Below are 14613 nucleotides of genomic sequence, written 5' to 3' on the forward strand. Positions count from 1 at the left end.
TTAGACCAGCTCGCCTCCCCTGGCCTTAGTCAATAACAAGACTATAAGATTGCGCCACTCATCCTTCACTCATATTGGGTTAAAATAAGCACATAGTGGCGTCAACATCTTAAAGAATTGATTGATTGATAATAGTGTAGTTTTTAAAGTTATGTTATTTAATGAGTTTTGTTGGTAGCGTTTCCAGATTGAGGTAAAAGTTTCTTGTGTCATATTTTTTTTTTATTTGTATTTACAACATAGAATAAGTCATTGCCATCAGGTAACAGCATAAATTATCAAGTTAAAAACATTAGCGATTGATCAGATTTGCCCTCTGGTCTCCAGTAATAAGGTATTTTTCTCTACGAATCAGCTGTGTTGCTATACTTTATTATCCTTACATTATTGATCTGTATATACTACTGTTGAGTGTGTTGTTATTTATCAGTATGTGTACATTTTGTAACACGTGAGTATAATGCTTTCCATTGTTACTGTGTAGTTTGTTCTCTTCCACATTGTCATTTCAATCAGACATTATAATGGATTTAATATATTTTACACCATTATTATTATAATCTAAAAAATGAATCGATAAGCAGCTGTGACTATTAAATTCTTTGTTACAAATAAGAACTATACTATTCAATATTACCTTATCAGATTAAGATCAGATTCGTTTGTAAATTGTGCTTAGTAATCAACAGCTATAAATAAACCAGACATTATCGTGGGCAACAACCCTGGGTTTGCACCATTTACAAAATATACTGCGAGTAGTTTGAAAACAGAATAGTAATATTTACAATAAAAACGATAATCTACGAAAATAAGCGAGGACAAACTTTACGGGCTATTTGCTTACCATTTTATTACTGTTTATTTTTCCCATAAATTCTAAATGTTTGTTAAACTTAAAAAATATATATATATATAAAAAAATCCTTCAACTTACAAATTATTTTTTTATTATAGGATACATCTAGACACTACTGTATGAATCAGATTATATTAAAACAGAATACAAAAAGATTTTGCAATCAAGGAAAACTGATGAAAAATCAGAAAGATAAACTGTAATTTTAGTGAGCCAACAAACAATCAAAGGTCAACACAAACAAAACCAGGATATTGTGAGAACAAACGATTAAACTAATTCACAATGTCGCATTTTACCTAATTGCAAATTTTGTCCTTATTTCAAATTAAAACTAATCCTTGACTTAGAAACGCCGAGTTTTTATATGTACATGTATTTGGTTTTTAATGTTTTTTTCTTTTGCATAAGAATATAAAAAGGTCCATTAAACATAAATTTGGTATATTTTTCAATAATATTTCCTTTTTTCAATCACCTATAAAAACGTAACCATTAGTTTAAGTAAGAAGGAAGTACCATTAGATTAAAATTTTTAATTAAAGGAATAATAATAATTTAAACAAAGTGGTACAGTAATAATTGAAATTTAATTATATCAGAATGTGTAAGATGAATGATATGAGGATCTAGAATGTTTTGTTTCGTACCTTATTAAAAACCCACAGCTATTATGAGTAAGTCTTCATAAATTTAAATGCTGAAATAAAAAGTTACTTAGATATATAAAAAGTTATCTTAGCAAAAGAATTTTTTACTCAAACATATCTTTTAAAATTACTTTACGAAAACTTGTTGAAATTATGACAAACTTAAAAATCATAAACGAATCATGATTTTGTTTAAATCATTCGATTTTGTGGGTGGGTTAAATAAGTATGTTTTACCATAAGCACACAATAAACCTCACCTCCTCACCTGTATGTCTGTGGGTGTTAGTAAGCTAGCTTAAAAAAATATTTTGCAAACAGTAAATTGTTGTTCTTGTTGGATAAGTGGTTTAACCTACTACAGTAAAAGACCAAACTGTTTTCGTTTCAACTGAAGTTTTAAAAATAATGATGTAGGTTTAAGTCATAGCAATTCTTGTTTTATATGTATATGTTTTTTTACAAAAGGTTTAACAAAACATATATATAAAGTATTATATCTGGTATTAAAACAAAGATTATAGTTATAAATCATCGGCTGAACGAATGTACCACAAATGCTAGATATATAGAATTGAATGTTCGCGACTTAAAGCGGATTTAATCTGGGTATGTATCGCTGGTCATAAAAATGCAATATTTCATGAAAAGCTTAATGTTTTGTCACAAAAAGCTCAACGCCGAGCAAAACCAACACGGATCTAAATAAAATTCATCCCATCGTTCTGGTTACTTTGAAACATATTTACTTTGGTCACATTTGAAATATTGTAGTTTTATTAGGAAATTGTGTTTATTGTAGTATCGGAAGTATGTATGCTTATACAACATTTATGTTCATCTTTGTTTGGATAGCGTAATCCCTCAATTATGAACAACTTTGAATCAAAAGCAATAACGCACACATTCAAACATCGGGTAATGAATGGGTTTTGACAGTTCGTAAGAAGAAACCACATAAATCTTAATGTTTTCATGCATAAGTTCGAAAAATCATTTGAAATTAAGTTTAGAGTCTTACAAATTTGTCTTTCATACGTTTAGTTATTACTTCAACTCAAGTAATTAACTTGATAAAGACTCTTACTTTTTTGAATTAACATATATTGGGATTTACCATTCTAACCTTAGTAAATTCCATACCATATTAACTTTCGTAAACCTTAGCTTACCTGCAATTTTGCTCTACAATTTTGCTCTTCAATTTAGCTAACCTTTTTTTGCTCTATTTTGGAAAAAAATTTATATTTTGTTGTAAAATTTAAATAAATTAAATTAAAAAAGCAGAGGTACATCAATGGACTAGTCAGTAACATGAAGGGCTTTCAAACGAAGTTAGCAATCGTAAGTTTTTGTTTAGATAATGTCGTGAAAACTACCTAGTAAAGCTATTTACCATCCTATACAAGTTTATGCCTAGCATTGCTCATTGTACAGGTTTTGTGACCTATGGTAAACAAACCGTAAATAAGATAAATCATGTTTTTTTTAAATATGCTACTATAAAATGCGTTAAATAGTCTAATATATTATATACATAGAAGAAGCTTCTTGGATTGATCTTGGACGAGAGACTTAGTTTTCATGGCCATATGAAACACATTGCAAAGAAACTTAGCTCTGGTATTTTCGTTTTGCGTAACCTCAAGAACAATGAAAATCTGGAGGTACTGCTGACTGCATACTATGGGCTCATTTATCCCCACTTAGCATACGCCGTTCCTATTTGGGGATGTGAGTGCCAGCAGACCAACATTTTGTTTAAACTTCAAAAAATGGCTATGAGGACTATTTTCTCTTTGCAGAAGCGTAAATCATGCCGTAAATATTTTGCTCATTCAAAAATTTTGACATTTCCATCCATTTATATTCTTGAATCCTTAACATTTGTAAAACAAGAACTTGCTCAATTTAACGTTTCTGTCAAAAACCACTACACTTTGCGAAACTCACACACAATACCAATACCTAAACATTCTACAACATTTTTCAAAAGACACTTACAGTACAATGGAATAAAACTTTTCAATTCTCTTCCACTTTCTCTTAAGCTAGAACCAAACCTTCCAAAATTTAAAAAACGATTAAAATCTCTTTTGATAAATTTTACCTCTTACAGCGTCCAGGAATTCATGAATCATATCAGCTCTAGGAATGCCATTGTAAATGTTGATTTATAAGTCTTTGATGCAATTTGTAGTATAATGTAAGCCATTTTGTAAATACTTGTATATATTGTAGATCTATGTAAGGCATCTTTTAAAAATAATGTGACTTAGCTAATGCAACTCGTTTTGTTAAAATTTTGGCTAAATAAATGATTTGATTTGATTTGATTTGAAGCTATTTAAGGGCCTTTGTATATTACTCATCCCGATCTACCAATAGATGAAGGAAAGTTTTGTAGCATGTCAAGTCAGTGATGGGGGGGGGGAGCTCGACACGTTCAAGAATATGGTTTCATTCGAGTCTCTGCGACAGATTCAGAATGTAGATAACACTATTTGGGTTAGCTCCAGCTCCGGAAGCAAGTATTACAAATGAGGGCGGTAAAACAGTGCTAGCTCTCCCAACCGCCTCCTGTAATATCACCTGAGTAATCTTATCTTAGGCGTGCTGAAACGTATTATTATGTAAACCTTTTGATGATTGTCTATTTGCAGCTATTTTTGACAGAAATTAAATTGTCTCTCATATTTAGGAGGTCGTCTTTGTCAGAGTTCCACATTTTTTGTCACTAGTAAAATATTTTGCAAGTAGTCGTGAATAGTTGTGCTTATGAGAAACTATGATTTGTATTATGTTATAAGAGTCCTTAGAGCCTAGACGTTTTAAGTCATAGAAAATAAAAAACGACAAAGCAAATTTGTAATCTCACAGTATACTAGTATACTAGATATTTACATTTTAATCACTTTTTGTTCAAAAAAATATTTTGTGATGATAATTTACTCTTAAACAGATGTTTGAAATTATCCAAGATGGCTGGTAGCCTCCAAGGACTCTTAATGGCTAAAATTTAATATTTACTTTCAATTAATATACAAGACAAAATTGCGCTGACTCACGTAATCCTTTCAAATATTACTAACCTTGAAATAAATAATTATTAACTAACTAATAATAATAACTTATAATTAATAATTATTAATTACTAACGCAAACCACAACCATGATGCGTTGTTTGATGACTGATGGAAAGAAAAGGAGCACAGCTTGGTCATAAATTGAATCTAGGTGCTATAAAGATTTGTGGTAAAAGTATATGTCTAGATAAGTGATTACATTAAAACACGACTTGCATGTTAACAATTCTCTTAGAAACTGTTTTGTTGGTTTGACTTCATTTTAAAAACATGGTAACACATTCCACTGATTCAATTATATAAAATATGACATACTCGTCATCTATACCATTATAACATTGGGATGGTGTATGTAAAACTATGTTGTTAGTTATGGAAATTGTATAAGAGATTCTAGAACTGGTTCAGCATTGTTAACATGAATTTCGCAATACAGCATTTCCGGGATTGACGTTGGTACCAGGAGAGACACAATTAGACAGTGATATAACGATCCTCCATTCAATTGTTTATCATGATTCAAATAACAAACTTGTTTCTGAATGTAACTCCGATCTCATTATATTATGTCGGACTCTATAGCTAACAAAACTAAATGGAACACTCCTTCATGGATATAAGTATTGTATGTGTAACAAATGCTTATGTTATAAGATTACTTCTCTAAAATTGAAAGAAGATTGTCATTTTGACTACCGTTAAATTGTTTATAGTTCTTCAATAACGTTTTATAACATAATTTTTGCTTATGTCAGTTATTACTTTTTTTACTGGTTAAATGTAATAACACAAAAATAAGTTTCATGAAAGAAAAATTTTCATAAAAGTTTATAGTTAAAAAGGTTTCTTAATAAACACATTTGAAAAAGGTTTCTTAACACATTTTCTATTTTAAAATTAAACATTGGTACGTAAATTTACAGTACAACTTATGGTGATTTTTATTTATATTTCTGTAAAAAAATAATGAAGATTTGTTGCCTTAACAGTATTTGATTATCAGATGCTACTTTGACATTTGGCTTGCGGCAACTATCAGTGTATCGGTAGATACACAATTGAGTAGAAATGTAAAACTTCATCTGTGGTACCTCCAATATGTCATGTCGAGCTATTTATATATCTAGGTAAAGAAATACCTCAATAATATTCAACTCATTGATAAGGTTACTAAGAACATCATGTAATTTTTATATTTTCAAAAGACCTACAATAAAGGTATCCATCAATAACCAGGGGTCAAGAGATTGCCAACAATGTTTATCAAGCCACAGTTTATAATTTATGATAGTGATGAATGCCTTTCCCCGCTGTTGTGGAGAAATAATATTCCAGACTCGTGATTTATAACCTAGAGTGATCCGAGGCTTTATTGTGTAAGGTATAAACAAATATTGACTATTCATTACATCAGGTGAATCATTTATTGTCTTTTCATATTTTCTCAAAATGTAAACGTCAGTAACATTCATGAAGAATATTCTTCGTTTAGTTCTCATGTCTTTATTTAATAAGTAATTGCTTTAAAAATAACTTAAACATTATTTTAGTTTACTTGTATTTATCTAGTAACTGTAATTATGTTTATTTTTTCCCTAATACTTTTAGATGTAGTTTCCAATGCTAATTGTTTGCACAAAGTTATTAATTACAACAACATACAAAGTCTGTTTTATATTTTTTTTTTATTAATCTATATTTTACTATATAAATATTATCAAAAACCTATAATGGACATTAGCAGCTTGTGTTTTTGTTGGTTGTGTTATAAGCAGTTCAAATTTGAGGCACCTTTAGCAAACGGATTTTCATTATTTATCAGCAATATTTTACCTATTTGTTTTTGTATTTAGATAATTAATTATTATTTATTTATCATTAATTAAGATTAATAATTAGCTAGAATAAACTTTTTCCGGTTATAATAAAAATTTTACATAGGACATTTTTATAAGTAGACGATTAAGTTCAGTTCTTAGAATTGAAAAGTCTCACGTAACAGCATTGTTTACTTTCAAAACAGCATAGTTTTACTCGAAACAACACGGGTATCGGACCAATGACGGTCAAGGATGGAGAGAGAAGAAGTAAAATTGCAATCATTCAAACTTTAACTGATCAGCTGTTCAGACTAATTTAATTGTTGAGTGGTAAAATTAGTGTTTGGTACAATGTTTCGTAGCATCACTGTCGGTGGCAATGAAAGATTATAAAAGAAAAAATAACCTCTCTAAGAAGTTATGAGAAGTGTTTGATTTATCTATTTTTTATTTAAACACCGTCTATGTAAAGTAGTGTACGCAACTCGTAGAAGATTTTAAGGCACTCGCCAAAGCTCGTACCTTAAATTTTCGTATCGTGTCATTAACACTATTGTTACGCAATCGTTGCGTAAACTACTACATAACTGTTACCTTATACCTACCCAACTAAGTTTTTACTTTTAAAATGTTATAAAATATTTAAATTACTTTATATTTCACCAGGGTTGTTTTTTATTGTAACAACATTATTTCGCGTATATAAAAGATTCTATGATATGATTTTTTTAATCTTTCAACGATGTTAAACGAAAACTAATACTAGTAAAATACGAGTACATTGTTATTACGATGTAAACCTCGACTTAAATAAAAGGTGATATAAGCTACTGTGGTTACAATCCGTAGTCCTCTTCTTTCTTTGTGAGAAACTTAACACCGCTAGTTTGTAGTTTGTTTATTGGCGCAGGTGTTTCTTATCTTCCTGGACTACAATCTATTTTTGTCTTGATGTTTTACTGAAAAGAATGATTTACACGATGTGTACAATGTGTACATGAGAGCACTAAGCTATAATTAAATAGGAAAATAGGAAACATTGTTTTAAAAATATCATAATCAATATAGATAAAAAAATTTGACACTCGTTATTGCCTTCATTCAATTTCACTTTGATAACCAGTTATGATTTAATTTTGATAAGCTATTGACTGTAAATAACACTAAACAATCTCTAATCTGTAAACATTAGATTCAACAATATAAAGGATAAAAGCTTTTCAATGTCAACGGAAAAAGGTAATCAACCATTCTTTGTTCAAAGACTGGAGATCGATGATAGAAGAGAAAACACAAACAAACCCTTTCCAGGTAAATATTATTGCGATTGATTTAACTGTTTCTACAAACTATTTGTGAGTGAATCTTTGAGTTGGTAAAAATTATTGGTTACATATTTGTTTTTTTATTTTCACTTGAGAATTCTACTTGTAATAGAAGAATTCAAAGAACTTCATTAACTGCTAGCCTACATTATAAATCGTTCGATTGACTTATCAGTTTATCAAATAAAACCACAGGACATATATACATTATATGTTACAATAAGAATTTTTCATTTCAATTAAATTCACAATTATAAATAATTTAGTAAAAGGATTTTTATAAATGAAAATATTACAGCTACGCTATAAGTGAGCAGGAAATAAGTAAAGAAATAAAGAAAATAACAAAACTGTCAGAAAGAAATTATAAAATTTGTGATTCAATTATAACAATAAAATAAAATGTTTAACGATTTACAGTAAACACCTTTGTTTCTAAGATGACAATTCTTTTAAATTATGTGGGTTCAAAGCGATTTTTAATACCTTATTAGAAAAAATGTATAAATAAATAAAATTCTTACAACTATCACATATTCTTTATAATGTTATACATATAATTGGTAAAGTATTATTTATATTTATTAGCAATGGTTTTTATGAGAAAGTATAATGTTTTTAAGCATATTCAGGTAGTACGTGTGAAAGTCATGCATCATTTTAATTCCTTAAATGTATAAAACTTAGTTCAGAATATAAATTGAAGAAAGAAGGATGAGCGAGACGGTGGAAGACTCCATTTTCCAACCTTCTATTTAATAATTCACACCGGAACTGTCTCCGTTGCCACTTGTCTTAATGAAAACCTGAGCGTTTTTAACCCTCCATAAAAATACGTATGGCAGAATCTTCCATAAAAACAATAATGGTAACAAATCTACCCTGACCGTTACCAAAAACGATTTTCTTATATTAATTAAATGCCGACTTTCTTCTTTTTCACCGAAATAAATAATATTACTTTTTGAATAAAAGAAAATCTGTGATTCTTATAAAAATATCTATATAAAAGCAATACCTACAAAGTATTATATATATATATATAAAATTAATCACAACAGTATATTGGATATGTATTGTAAGGACTGTAGGACGTAGTAATTAATATCACAAAGATCTGTTACAAAGGCTATTGTCTCTGAGGGAAGTTATTAGAGACGTAGTCATCTCTTTATGTTTGAAAAAGGCAAATCTCCTTACCTTACTAAGCCTTAATCATGAGCTGCATGAAGCCTAACTATTTCGTATTCTTAAATTATTTATATTTACTGCATGAACAGTAAGATTACTAAATGATTTAAAATACTGTCCTTCCTATTAAGAACAAACATGACTTTAATTATTAAATAATATATTTTTGAAATTATTTTAATGATAACACAGGCATTTCTACACACGGAAGTTTTACTTACGGAAGATTTATTTACGGAAGATGAACTGTATTCATTTTAGTTCTTATTCAATTTTTACTGAATTCATATAAATCTCCTTTCTAAACTCATAATTTTTTAAGCAAGTTTACATTCCATTATTAATCTTTTTAAACATAATTCCATATTACTTGGTTACTATAAATATTAATAGCAACCCAGCAGACGCACAGGCAGCACTTGCCTATGTCTGCTGTATTTCATTAAACTATTGAATTAATTTATACAGAAATGTTTTTTTTTTTTTGTTTTTAGTTTTAGTTTTTTTTTTGTAAGTATATTTTGTATAAAAAAGTATGTTTTGTTTTCTGTATATTTTGTGGAAATAAACACATTTCATTCATTCATTCATTTATTAATTTTTTTATTGAGGCTCGGACTATTAAATGCAGTAAGTAAATGCATTGATTTCCATGCTATGTTGCTAGATTTTTTTTATCAAGTTTGTCGCGACAAGCTAGAAATTATTAGAACTACATTTGTTTCAAACCTTTTTATGCGAAATACAGGCTTACTACCGGTTATAACGATCAATAACATGAAAAGGAGTATACAAAATCTGGAATTAAAATTAAATTTTTAAATAAGTTGGAGTATTGTGATATTGTTCTTTTCATAGCTCTCAGGTATTTGCCTTCATATGGTACAATAATTGATTTTGATAATACTGTGGCGACTGCAATATACTTATAGGAAATTAAAACTTAAACGAGTGTACAAGTTTATCAACCTTACTACATTGTATTTCTTCGTCTTCTTAATTGTTTCATCACCCGTTAATATTATTCTTTGTTTTCCCTAGTACCTGGTATGCAGTGGTTATTATGACACATTATTTGTGTAATTTAAATATTGATGTATTTACGTAATAAAATATGGACTTATTTTATATGAGTTAAGTAATACGTGATAGAGTAACGGTAGTTAAGAAACTTAATAGCATAATAAACACTACGTTTACAAATATAATCAAAAGGATATCGATTATTTATTTCCCTTCAGATTAAAAAATAAAACATCAACCGAGTTAAGATCCCCTGGATATAAAACTAAAACCACTTATTTAAAATGTAATATGAGCACAATTAGTTGGGATTTAGAGGGAATACAATTATGGAGAATCTACAACCAATCAGGAGCCAGCTGGAGGTCACGTGGTATCACGTTTGCCACGTGACCTCCCTTAATTGTCTACGTGACTCTCAGGAAGATCCAGACCTCATCGCTGCCTTCTAAATAATTATGCTCAACACCATTAGCGTAATCACATTCGGAATTTAATTGCTAAGGTACTGATAAGGTGCAATCTTTACAGTTGACCGATTTTCATTCTATTTTTTCTTTTTCCAAACGCTGTTGTGTAAAGGGTATTGTGCTTTTGTTGAACTTGACCAGAATGGAAAGTTTAACTATCATGAAAAATCTTACTATTGACATAATAGTGTTTATGGGAAAAATATTTTTAACAATCGGTAAAATCTGCGGAACCCGGACTTTTGTTTGTTTGTATATACTACAGTATTGAATAGGCTATATTATGAAAATTTACGTTGCAAAACGAAATTGGCATTCTGCATAATTATAATTGTGAGTATATACCATATACTCCAAGGATATTATGCACTGTAAAATATTTGTTTGATTCACGAGTATGCTCGAGGATGCTGCTTCAATATTTCTCCTCTAGGGTGTTTTAAAATGTAAATATTAAAACAATAGCACTTTGAACTATATATCAATTTAGTCATACTTTTCTCAGAGTTTAAACATTTTAATAATTGAAATTATTAGATAAAAATACAGACTCACTCTATTATGAGACTTATTGGCAGAATGACGATTAATAAAAATGAAACGTAATTAATTACTTATAACATGTTATTGATTTTATGGTTGTGAAATAATCAAAACCTATTGATGCGAAATGTGGATTTCGGGTTTGTTGGTTACCAAGCAATAATTTTGCCAGAATCGCAGGAGACGACAATGATGTATTTATTTACACTATTGGGGATCGTTTAATATTTTGCTGCGACCATCGGAGGAAAGTTGTGATGTCTTTTAGAAATCTTAAAGCCATTTTAGGTTGATGTTAATGTCAGGGTATAAACACGTATTGTAGTTATGATGACATGATGAAACATTCACAAAAACCGAAATTTATAATTATTTCAGCTAATAGTGATTTTCTTTTTAGTAACCATTCAAGACATTTGTTAGAGCACTACGTAGTAATTAAATACGTTTTTTAGGAATTAAATGTAGCTAATTTTATTGTTTAAGAAACTATTTCTTACATTTTGTATAGTTAATAACCAATAATTAACCTCGTAACAAAATAAACTCTTCAAGAATAATTAATTCCTATAAAAAATAAGATAAAAATAGTGAATGTGCCTAAAATATATGAGGACGGTAGTTTTACACAATTGAACCCAAAGCCAGCGAAAGATCAAAAGAGAAAACCACAATGAATCCATATTTATAATAATTGATACTGACAAGTCGATATTTTTTATTTTATATCACATTTAAATAAAATCTTTAATATACAGTCACCCCTTTTTTTAAACACGGGAAACTGTTTTAAGGTTCGGGCTAAATTCCAGCCAAGTCTTTAATGATTGTGGCTAGTTGTTTTTTAGCACATTTAATAAATAATCTTTACTATATTATCAATCTCCTGGTATATTGTACAACATGAATAAGGATTAGTATTTTAAGTAAGGAAAACAATCACTGTTTTTACAACTCCCTTGAATAAAAATCTCTACAATATTTGCAAATTATTTATAATAAACATACATATATTTGTGTTCATATACTTGGTCTTTTTTAATGGTAATAGTCATATTTTAATTCATCTCTATATTGAAGGTTGAAATGTTCATTGTTGTGGCTTACACCTGAACCGTTAAGAATAATATATAGGGTAGTTATGTATGTATAAATAGTTTTTTTCTCCATTACTTTCATCCGTGTCTAAAATTGCACTGACTTTTGAGGGGGCAAAAATTAACACGCTAATTAACTACGCTTGAAGGTTAAATTGATTATTATTATTTACTTTTTTGACATATGTAAGCCTGGATATAAGAAATGTATGGGTTTCTCGTTCAATAATCTTTTAGATAGAGTTAATTTTTGCAAAGTAATAAACCACGATTCTTCACAGCTGGGGAAGTGTTTGCGTGGCGACGAATAAGAGAATTCCGATCCCACCCAACAACAAACTCAATTACCTAACTTGTGCCACACATTCTACGGGAGTTAACTAACCTGTCTGCTAGAGGTTCTACAAATAATACTCCAATTACCAGGCAATGCATCAACTTATGTAAACCTTGGTGTTTAATATGTTATACTTTTGAATAAATTTAAGTTATCTTATTGCATTTTATTTTTTGGAGATTATACAGTTTAATATTTGGGATATTTTGCTTCGCTATACTTAAAACTAAGTGCAGATTGTATTGAATTTTTGTGACGGTCTTAGATTTCACGGTTAAATTATTTTTAAACAAGTGCAATGAGGCTATTTTCAAGTAATTATCGACCTAAAAACTAAATTCATACAAAATATCTTTTATATCAGCCATATAGTGGAATTTTGTGATTAAACTTTAGTTAAAACTATGGAATTCGTCAAATTATAAACTTCTTTGTGCATATGTTAGTATTTTAAGGACTCTTGCAAATTCTGTATGTAGGAGTTAATTTAATTTTACTTTAGTTCACTTAAGTTTAATATTTTAAATCTTTCAGATAACAATCATAACTTTTTGAAAAAAAAATTTAAGTCTATATGTACACAAAGTGGGGATATGCTTAACAAAAGGTAAAACCAAAGGAAGCACAAGCCCGTATCTGCTTTCAGTGTAACCATTACGAAATATTCCCTTCCCGAGGAAGGTGATTGTTATCTTACAAACCACCTTACTCTTCAGCACCCAAATTTGTCCGTAAAGGTTTTTACCATCAGACAGAATTTTCTCTCACTAACCTCAGCAAAATCTAACACAATCAATTTTTTTTTTAGTTTGACATAATCTATTATAATCTTTTAACATAATTATTTATAGTTTAACATAATACCTAAGTTATAAATAATCTAACTCATAAAGGTGTATTCAAAGCAGAACTCCATTTTAAAAGAACATTGTGTAAGTATTTTGCTTAATAATGATTGTTTTTAATACAAAGAATTAAAATAAATAGCAGGTAAAACTGTCATGCGTGTTTGTGATCAGTTTTAGTTTCAACCCTTTAAAAACAAACCGTATATTACTAAGAAGTCCAAGCGTTTAAAAAGTATAGTCTACTTAGAATGACAACTGACATTTTAGAATTTTGTAAATTTAATTTGATATTTGATTATTCATTTGTATGCTTTTGTAAATATTTAACTAAGGACTTGCTATATTTATTTAATTTAAAGTAGATCCCTAATGTTGCCACTTAATTCAAAAACACTTTTGTAAACATATTATATACAAACTAAACATTACTAGAAGACCCTTAACGAATTTTACTACAAAACATGAAAAGTTCTAACCCCAAAAATGAAAGGAAATATAAAAATATGCCTTAACTTTTGCAAGACACACGTAACTATAATTTAAAACCTTGAAGTTGTACATATAAGTTCAGTTGAAGAGCTTTTTGCTGCCACATCGGAGTGGTAGACAAACAGAACAATGTTCCATTCCTTATAAGCTTATGATGTGATATTACGTGTTTTACCAATGATTTAGCACCTAAGCTGTTAAAAAATCATTACGTAGACATAGTATTATTTCAATACAAACAATTATCTTTTGATTAACTTTTAAACATTTCAATATCCACACTTTGAATCGAAGTATATGATTTTGTAGAGTTTTCTTAAGATAATTTCGTCTAACTTTTTTACACAAACATATTTTTAAGAAACCGATTCTTGCAAAATGTTACGTCTGCAAAGAAGAGCATTCTTTATTTACACACTTTATTTACCTTATGGAACAGCCAATTACGTTATCTGGTTATATTTGCTTAAACGAAAAAAAGACTTCTTTACAAGCATACATAACCAGAATGTATACATTAGTTTCACGCTCTAATAAGTAACATAAGTGGCATAAATTAACAAATTTAATCAAATATATTTTCACATATTTTTTTAGGTTTTTACTGAGGGCTGGATAAGTGTAAACGTTGTATTAATGTCACACCGCATTTTCATTTGTATCAAATATTGAAGTAAAAATATTTATTTTCTTTGCCTTAAGGATTCTTTAAAGTTGAGTTGTAAAAGATTTACCTCGTGGTCCTTTCTGATTGTTCAAGTCAAACATCAATATAAACTCATTCTATTGAAAAAATTACTAAATAAATACTAAGTATAATGTACTACAATATTTTGTATGTTATAAAATAGCTCAACGATAATCTCCATTGTTTT

General features: G+C 28.9%; 1 protein-coding gene across 4 annotated transcripts in view; it reads right to left on the reverse strand.

Annotated features, from left to right (window-relative positions):
• The window catches only part of LOC129001122 (sex peptide receptor-like), a 141334-nt gene that overhangs the window by 38372 nt on the left and 88349 nt on the right, over window positions 1-14613 (reverse strand). The window lies entirely within an intron of this gene.

The sequence above is a fragment of the Macrosteles quadrilineatus genome, unplaced genomic scaffold (genome assembly GCF_028750875.1).
Source record: "Macrosteles quadrilineatus isolate MER2022 unplaced genomic scaffold, UCM_ALF_1.0 Scaffold_8__2_contigs__length_117827958, whole genome shotgun sequence".
Lineage (NCBI taxonomy): Eukaryota > Metazoa > Arthropoda > Insecta > Hemiptera > Cicadellidae > Macrosteles > Macrosteles quadrilineatus.